Source organism: Micromesistius poutassou, assembly GCF_964030765.1.
Source record: "Micromesistius poutassou genome assembly, chromosome: 5".
In the NCBI taxonomy this organism is placed as follows: Eukaryota; Metazoa; Chordata; class Actinopteri; order Gadiformes; family Gadidae; genus Micromesistius; species Micromesistius poutassou.
In genome coordinates, this window is record NC_140275.1 from 5,649,341 (window position 1) to 5,656,028 (window position 6,688).

Here is a 6,688-nt window from a genome sequence, read left to right on the forward strand (position 1 = left end):
CCATGCTCTGCTAGCAGTATAATGTATCAGGCCTCAAAGTTAATTCCAGATATAGTGATGGCTACATCACTTTCATGTGGATGTCTGAAGTCATTGTGGCACCAGCAGAATTGGAGACATAGGTACAGAGCCATTCTCTTAAAACCATTAGCAGCACATTTCAGTCCAAATGTTTTTTAAACAATCATTTAACAGGTGGATCGGCCCAGAGAATTGCAGTTGGACTCCATTTTTTACATGAAAAGCAGAGTTATGCTGGAGGTCCATATCCTCCCTTTTGAAACTATGAGCCACTAATTTGAGTCAAAAGGTTGTTTACAGTATTAATAAAAAGCAGGATAGGGCAAGAATCTGATGGTAGATTCCGTGTGTTGGGAATGTAAAGCAGAGTGGCGCAGCGGAAGCGTGCTGGGCCCATAACCCAGAGGTCGATGGATCGAAACCATCCTCTGCTAGAATCATTGCTGTACAAAGGATCAAGCATTGAAAGCGAGTGCCATCGTCATTCTAGCCCACCCTCCCTACCAAGCATAAAGCGTTCGTCTCACATTCCTCAAAAAGTATTTGACAATATCTGTTAGGAAGACGATTTGAGTGAGGGATTGGTAGTAAGACTGGGGTTGAAGAAAGACGATACACACACACATGTATTGTCCTTATGTATTTCAAACCTTGATTGGTCGTTGATTATTTTTTCTTCAAATCTCATGTCAGAAAAAAACGTGCGCCCCAGTGGCCTAATGGATAAGGCACTGGCCTCCTAAGCCAGGGATTGTGGGTTCGAGTCCCGTCTGGGGTGTATTCAAGCAGAGTGGCGCAGCGGAAGCGTGCTGGGCCCATAACCCAGAGGTCGATGGATCGAAACCATCCTCTGCTAGAATCATATGTTTTCAATGTTTCAGTCTAAAAATTAATTGCAATTGACATCCAAATCAAGAATCCTGTGCTGGCATAGGGATTGCGCCACACACTGTGCCCACCTCTCAAGTCATGCTGGAACTATAAGCTGTGTTACAATAAGCATTACAATGTGGATTGAGCCAGGGTTTACAATTTGACTCCATGTTATTTAAATGCAAAGCAGAGTGGCGCAGCGGAAGCGTGCTGGGCCCATAACCCAGAGGTCGATGGATCGAAACCATCCTCTGCTAGCAGTATAATGTATCAGCCCTCAAAGTTAATTCCAGATAGAGTGATGGCTACATCACTTTCATTTGGATGTCTGAAGTCATTGTGGCACCAGCAGAATTGGCGATAGAGGTACAGAGCCTTTCTCTTAAAACCATTAGCAGCACATTTCAGTCCAAATGTTTTTTAAACAATCATTTAACAGGTGGATCGGCCCAGAGAATTGCAGTTGGACTCCATTTTTTACATGAAAAGCAGAGTTATGCTGGAGGTCCATATCCTCCCTTTTGAAACTATGAGCCACTAATTTGAGTCAAAAGGTTGTTTACAGTATTAATAAAAAGCAGGATAGGGCAAGAATCTGATGTTAGATTCCGTGTGTTGGGAATGTAAAGCAGAGTGGCGCAGCGGAAGCGTGCTGGGCCCATAACCCAGAGGTCGATGGATCGAAACCATACTCTGCTAGAATCATTGCTGTACAAAGGATCAAGCATTGAAAGCGAGTGCCATCGTCATTCTAGCCCACCCTCCCTACCAAGCATAAAGAGTTCGTCTCACATTGGGATGAAAATGAGTGTCCAATATTCCTCAAAAAGTATTTGACAATATCTCTTAGGAAGATGATTTGAATGAGGGATTGGTAGTAAGACTGGGGTTGAAGAAAGACGATACACACGCACATGCATTGTCCTTATGTATTTCAAACCTTGATTGGTCGTTGATTATTTTTTCTTCAAATCTCATGTCAGAAAATAACGTGCGCCCCAGTGGCCTAATGGATAAGGCACTGGCCTCCTAAGCCAGGGATTGTGGGTTCGAGTCCCGTCTGGGGTGAATTCAAGCAGAGTTGCGCAGCGGAAGCGTGCTGGGCCCATAACCCAGAGGTCGATGGATCAAAACCATCCTCTGCTAGAATCATATGTTTTCAATGTTTCAGTCTAAAAATTAATTGCAATTGACATCCAAATCAAGAATCCTGTGCTGGCATAGGGATTGCGCCACACACTGCGCCCACCTCTCAAGTCATGCTGGAACTATAAGCTGAGTTACAATAAGCATTACAATGTGGATTGAGCCAGGGTTTACAATTTGACTCCATGTTCTTTAAATGCAAAGCAGAGTGGAGCAGCGGAAGCGTGCTGGGCCCATAACCCAGAGGTCGATGGATCGAAACCATGCTCTGCTAGCAGTATAATGTATCAGGCCTCAAAGTTAATTCCAGATATAGTGATGGCTACATCACTTTCATGTGGATGTCTGAAGTCATTGTGGCACCAGCAGAATTGGAGACATAGGTACAGAGCCATTCTCTTAAAACCATTAGCAGCACATTTCAGTCCAAATGTTTTTTAAACAATCATTTAACAGGTGGATCGGCCCAGAGAATTGCAGTTGGACTCCATTTTTTACATGAAAAGCAGAGTTATGCTGGAGGTCCATATCCTCCCTTTTGAAACTATGAGCCACTAATTTGAGTCAAAAGGTTGTTTACAGTATTAATAAAAAGCAGGATAGGGCAAGAATCTGATGGTAGATTCCGTGTGTTGGGAATGTAAAGCAGAGTGGCGCAGCGGAAGCGTGCTGGGCCCATAACCCAGAGGTCGATGGATCGAAACCATCCTCTGCTAGAATCATTGCTGTACAAAGGATCAAGCATTGAAAGCGAGTGCCATCGTCATTCTAGCCCACCCTCCCTACCAAGCATAAAGCGTTCGTCTCACATTCCTCAAAAAGTATTTGACAATATCTGTTAGGAAGACGATTTGAGTGAGGGATTGGTAGTAAGACTGGGGTTGAAGAAAGACGATACACACACACATGCATTGTCCTTATGTATTTCAAACCTTGATTGGTCGTTGATTATTTTTTCTTCAAATCTCATGTCAGAAAAAAACGTGCGCCCCAGTGGCCTAATGGATAAGGCACTGGCCTCCTAAGCCAGGGATTGTGGGTTCGAGTCCCGTCTGGGGTGTATTCAAGCAGAGTGGCGCAGCGGAAGCGTGCTGGGCCCATAACCCAGAGGTCGATGGATCGAAACCATCCTCTGCTAGAATCATATGTTTTCAATGTTTCAGTCTAAAAATTAATTGCAATTGACATCCAAATCAAGAATCCTGTGCTGGCATAGGGATTGCGCCACACACTGTGCCCACCTCTCAAGTCATGCTGGAACTATAAGCTGCGTAACAATAAGCATTACAATGTGGATTGAGCCAGGGTTTACAATTTGACTCCATGTTATTTAAATGCAAAGCAGAGTGGCGCAGCGGAAGCGTGCTGGGCCCATAACCCAGAGGTCGATGGATCGAAACCATCCTCTCCTAGCAGTATAATGTATCAGCCCTCAAAGTTAATTCCAGATAGAGTGATGGCTACATCACTTTCATGTGGATGTCTGAAGTCATTGTGGCACCAGCAGAATTGGAGATAGAGGTACAGAGCCTTTCTCTTAAAACCATTAGCAGCACATTTCAGTCCAAATGTTTTTTAAACAATCATTTAACAGGTGGATCGGCCCAGAGAATTGCAGTTGGACTCCATTTTTTACATGAAAAGCAGAGTTATGCTGGAGGTCCATATCCTCCCTTTTGAAACTATGAGCCACTAATTTGAGTCAAAAGGTTGTTTACAGTATTAATAAAAAGCAGGATAGGGCAAGAATCTGATGGTAGATTCCGTGTGTTGGGAATGTAAAGCAGAGTGGCGCAGCGGAAGCGTGCTGGGCCCATAACCCAGAGGTCGATGGATCGAAACCATCCTCTGCTAGAATCATTGCTGTACAAAGGATCAAGCATTGAAAGCGAGTGCCATCGTCATTCTAGCCCACCCTCCCTACCAAGCATAAAGAGTTCGTCTCACATTGGGATGAAAATGAGTGTCCAATATTCCTCAAAAAGTATGTGACATTATCTGTTAGGAAGACGATTGGTAGTAAGACTGGGGTTGAAGAAAGACGATACACACACACACATGCATTGTCCTTATGTATTTCAAACCTTGATTGGTCGTTGATTATTTTTTCTTCAAATCTCATGTCAGAAAATAACGTGCGCCCCAGTGGCCTAATGGATAAGGCACTGACCTCCTAAGCCAGGGATTGTGGGTTCGAGTCCCGTCTGGGGTGTATTCAAGCAGAGTGGCGCAGCGGAAGCGTGCTGGGCCCATAACCCAGAGGTCGATGGATCGAAACCATCCTCTGCTAGAATCATATGTTTTCAATGTTTCAGTCTAAAAATTAATTGCAATTGACATCCAAATCAAGAATCCTGTGCTGGCATAGGGATTGCGCCACACACTGTGCCCACCTCTCAAGTCATGCTGGAACTATAAGCTGCGTAACAATAAGCATTACAATGTGGATTGAGCCAGGGTTTACAATTTGACTCCATGTTATTTAAATGCAAAGCAGAGTGGCGCAGCGGAAGCGTGCTGGGCCCATAACCCAGAGGTCGATGGATCGAAACCATCCTCTGCTAGCAGTATAATGTATCAGGCCTCAAAGTTAATTCCAGATAGAGTGATGGCTACATCACTTTCATTTGGATGTCTGAAGTCATTGTGGCACCAGCAGAATTGGCGATAGAGGTACAGAGCCTTTCTCTTAAAACCATTAGCAGCACATTTCAGTCCAAATGTTTTTTAAACAATCATTTAACAGGTGGATCGGCCCAGAGAATTGCAGTTGGACTCCATTTTTTACATGAAAAGCAGAGTTATGCTGGAGGTCCATATCCTCCCTTTTGAAACTATGAGCCACTAATTTGAGTCAAAAGGTTGTTTACAGTATTAATAAAAAGCAGGATAGGGCAAGAATCTGATGTTAGATTCCGTGTGATGGGAATGTAAAGCAGAGTGGCGCAGCGGAAGCGTGCTGGGCCCATAACCCAGAGGTCGATGGATCGAAACCATCCTCTGCTAGAATCATTGCTGTACAAAGGATCAAGCATTGAATGCGAGTGCCATCGTCATTCTAGCCCACCCTCCCTACCAAGCATAAAGAGTTCGTCTCACATTGGGATGAAAATGAGTGTCCAATATTCCTCAAAAAGTATTTGACAATTTCTGTTATGAAGACGATTTGAGTGAGGGATTGGTAGTAAGACTGGGGTTGAAGAAAGACGATACACACGCACATGCATTGTCCTTATGTATTTCAAACCTTGATTGGTCGTTGATTATTTTTTCTTCAAATCTCATGTCAGAAAATAACGTGCGCCCCAGTGGCCTAATGGATAAGGCACTGGCCTCCTAAGCCAGGGATTGTGGGTTCGAGTCCCGTCTGGGGTGTATTCAAGCAGAGTGGCGCAGCGGAAGCGTGCTGGGCCCATAACCCAGAGGTCGATGGATCGAAACCATCCTCTGCTAGAATCATATGTTTTCAATGTTTCAGTCTAAAAATTAATTGCAATTGACATCCAAATCAAGAATCCTGTGCTGGCATAGGGATTGCGCCACACACTGTGCCCACCTCTCAAGTCATGCTGGAACTATAAGCTGCGTTACAATAAGCATTACAATGTGGATTGAGCCAGGGTTTACAATTTGACTCCATGTTATTTAAATGCAAAGCAGAGTGGCCCAGCGGAAGCGTGCTGGGCCCATAACCCAGAGGTCGATGGATCGAAACCATCCTCTGCTAGCAGTATAATGTATCAGCCCTCAAAGTTAATTCCAGATAGAGTGATGGCTACATCACTTTCATTTGGATGTCTGAAGTCATTGTGGCACCAGCAGAATTGGCGATAGAGGTACAGAGCCTTTCTCTTAAAACCATTAGCAGCACATTTCAGTCCAAATGTTTTTTAAACAATCATTTAACAGGTGGATCGGCCCAGAGAATTGCAGTTGGACTCCATTTTTTACATGAAAAGCAGAGTTATGCTGGAGGTCCATATCCTCCCTTTTGAAACTATGAGCCACTAATTTGAGTCAAAAGGTTGTTTACAGTATTAATAAAAAGCAGGATAGGGCAAGAATCTGATGGTAGATTCCGTGTGTTGGGAATGTAAAGCAGAGTGGCGCAGCGGAAGCGTGCTGGGCCCATAACCCAGAGGTCGATGGATCGAAACCATCCTCTGCTAGAATCATTGCTGTACAAAGGATCAAGCATTGAAAGCGAGTGCCATCGTCATTCTAGCCCACCCTCCCTACCAAGCATAAAGAGTTCGTCTCACATTGGGATGAAAATGAGTGTCCAATATTCCTCAAAAAGTATGTGACATTGCACATGCATTGTCCTTATGTATTTCAAACCTTGATTGGTCGTTGATTATTTTTTCTTCAAATCTCATGTCAGAAAATAACGTGCGCCCCAGTGGCCTAATGGATAAGGCACTGACCTCCTAAGCCAGGGATTGTGGGTTCGAGTCCCGTCTGGGGTGTATTCAAGCAGAGTGGCGCAGCGGAAGCGTGCTGGGCCCATAACCCAGAGGTCGATGGATCGAAACCATCCTCTGCTAGAATCATATGTTTTCAATGTTTCAGTCTAAAAATTAATTGCAATTGACATCCAAATCAAGAATCCTGTGCTGGCATAGGGATTGCGCCACACACTGTGCCC

General features: G+C 44.3%; 6 non-coding genes across 6 annotated transcripts; all 6 read left to right on the forward strand.

The window, feature by feature from the left end:
- The first annotated feature begins 726 nt into the window (after positions 1 to 726).
- AC3HAE_014111 (transfer RNA arginine (anticodon CCU)) lies at positions 727 to 799 on the forward strand. Its single transcript has one exon. It is a non-coding gene; the product is annotated as a tRNA-Arg (tRNA).
- Positions 800 to 1,889: 1,090 nt separating this feature from the next.
- Positions 1,890 to 1,962, forward strand: AC3HAE_014123 (transfer RNA arginine (anticodon CCU)). Its single transcript has one exon. It is a non-coding gene; the product is annotated as a tRNA-Arg (tRNA).
- A 1,065-nt stretch (positions 1,963 to 3,027) lies between these two features.
- Positions 3,028 to 3,100, forward strand: AC3HAE_014135 (transfer RNA arginine (anticodon CCU)). Its single transcript has one exon. It is a non-coding gene; the product is annotated as a tRNA-Arg (tRNA).
- A 1,079-nt stretch (positions 3,101 to 4,179) lies between these two features.
- Positions 4,180 to 4,252, forward strand: AC3HAE_014148 (transfer RNA arginine (anticodon CCU)). Its single transcript has one exon. It is a non-coding gene; the product is annotated as a tRNA-Arg (tRNA).
- Positions 4,253 to 5,342: 1,090 nt separating this feature from the next.
- AC3HAE_014160 (transfer RNA arginine (anticodon CCU)) lies at positions 5,343 to 5,415 on the forward strand. The gene has a single exon. It is a non-coding gene; the product is annotated as a tRNA-Arg (tRNA).
- Positions 5,416 to 6,436: 1,021 nt separating this feature from the next.
- AC3HAE_014172 (transfer RNA arginine (anticodon CCU)) lies at positions 6,437 to 6,509 on the forward strand. The gene has a single exon. It is a non-coding gene; the product is annotated as a tRNA-Arg (tRNA).
- Positions 6,510 to 6,688: the final 179 nt, after the last annotated feature.